The 1,660-nt window shown below is 59.6% G+C and overlaps 1 protein-coding gene across 1 annotated transcript in view; it reads left to right on the forward strand.

The window, feature by feature from the left end:
- The first annotated feature begins 1,097 nt into the window (after positions 1 to 1,097).
- PLXNA4 (plexin A4) overlaps positions 1,098 to 1,660 on the forward strand; it is a 443,874-nt gene continuing 443,311 nt past the window's right edge. Inside the window, exon 1 of the mRNA XM_042816033.1 lies at positions 1,098 to 1,319. The gene's annotated coding sequence lies outside the window, so the exon portion shown is untranslated. The remainder of the gene's footprint in view (positions 1,320 to 1,660) is intronic.

A 1,660-nucleotide genomic window follows, 5' to 3' on the forward strand; every position in this document is an offset into this window, starting at 1 on the left:
CAGTGCACGGGGTGGGGAGGGAAGGGAGAGGCAGATGCCAACCGGAGCCGCGATGCTGGGATGGGGTTTTTTTTGAGGGGGGGAGGGGGGTGGAGGAGGCAAGAGATGCGTTTGATTCCCTGATTTATTTATTTATTTATTTATTTATTTATTTGCTGGGGAGGAGGGTGGGCAGCCACATTTCCCAATTAGCCCAATCAAGCTGGAGATCCTAGGTGTCAGTAGTGAGTAGGAGTGAGGGAAGGCACCGGGAGAAATCAAGGAAGCCCGAATGCTGCTGTAGGAGAGCGGCGGCAGCGCTCGCAGCCCCATCCCCGTCCTCATCCCCGTCCCCTGCAAACTTCGGGACGAGGCAAAGCGGCTTCAGATCCCAATTCTCCAGTGGAGACGGCCCGTTTCGCTTTCTCCCCTCTCCCAGAGGTGGGTGGGCTCGGTGAAAGGAGGAGCGAGCGGCCACAGGAAAAAAAAAAAAAAAAAAAAAAAAGAGAAAGAAAGAAAAATAGAGAGAGAGAGAGAGAACAATCATATAAAGGGATTTGTAAAAAAATATTGTTATTATCAATCCCTGTGCTGGCGTTGCCTCCCTTCCACACCTCTCCGGCTTTATTATTATTATTAATATATATATATGGTTTTTGTTGGGGCTTTTTTTTCGGAAGAGGGGTGTGTGTGCGTGTGTGCGGCTGTTTGCAAAAGAGCCTCGGGTGTCAAAGCCCGCTCCTCAGCCACCATTGGAGAGGAGGAGGGCTGGGGAGGGAGGAAGGGCTGGCGAGACAGCCGCAGTGCGAGCCCTCCCCGGCGGGCGGACAGCGGTGCGGCGGCCGCGGAGCGCGGAGCGGAGCCGGGTATGGCCCCGTAGCGCATCCCCCGCCCGCTCTGCTCGGCTGCTCGTCCTCCTCCCCCCCTTCGCCCCCCCACCCCCCCTCGCTGATTTAAAGGCTGGAGGAGGAGGAGGAGGAGGAGGAGGGAGGGGGGTGATTTGGGGAAGAGAAGGAGGGTGTAGTGTGGAAGGAGGGTGGGGGGGTTGGAGGGGAGTGAAAACTGGAGCTGTGTTCCCCCCCCCCCCCGCTTCTCTGGGCGAGCCAGACACGGTTTGCCCAGTGCAGAGAGAGGGGCTCCTCCGTGTTCCGCCTCCGTGGAGTATTTGGGATTGGAGAGAGACACACGCACACGCACACACACACACACAGAGACCATCTGCAGTGTCAATGCGGCGCCTGCTCTGAAGACTGAAGTGGGGGGAAAGGAGAGGGGAAAAAGAATAATATATATATTTATATATATAAACCCACCCAAAAGCAAGCGAGGAGCTTTCCCAGGTAAGGAACCTCCCGCCCTGCTCGGGCAGCGGGGATCGGAGGGGAGGATGCCCCGGGAGGGGCTGCAGCGGTACCTGCCCTATGCACCTGGAACGGCTGGGGGGGGCCTCGAGGGGAAACCCCACCGCCTCTCCCCACCCATAGGGCCGTGGGAAGGGGGTCAGAGCCGGCGGGCGGGGACCCCCTGCGAACAGCGGGGCTGAACCGGGGGCTGCTGGGCACGGCCCCTCCGGGCTGGGAAGGATGCTGGAGGGTCGCTGCAGGGAGCCCCCAGGATTCTCCATCCTCCGCACCCTCAGAGCGAAGGGAACGCGCTGCCCGCTGTCCCCCCATCCCCCCCC

Source organism: Centrocercus urophasianus, unplaced genomic scaffold (genome assembly GCF_019232065.1).
Source record: "Centrocercus urophasianus isolate 14NV4802_14NV808 unplaced genomic scaffold, USGS_Curo_1.0 seq_15, whole genome shotgun sequence".
Classification (NCBI taxonomy): domain Eukaryota; kingdom Metazoa; phylum Chordata; class Aves; order Galliformes; family Phasianidae; genus Centrocercus; species Centrocercus urophasianus.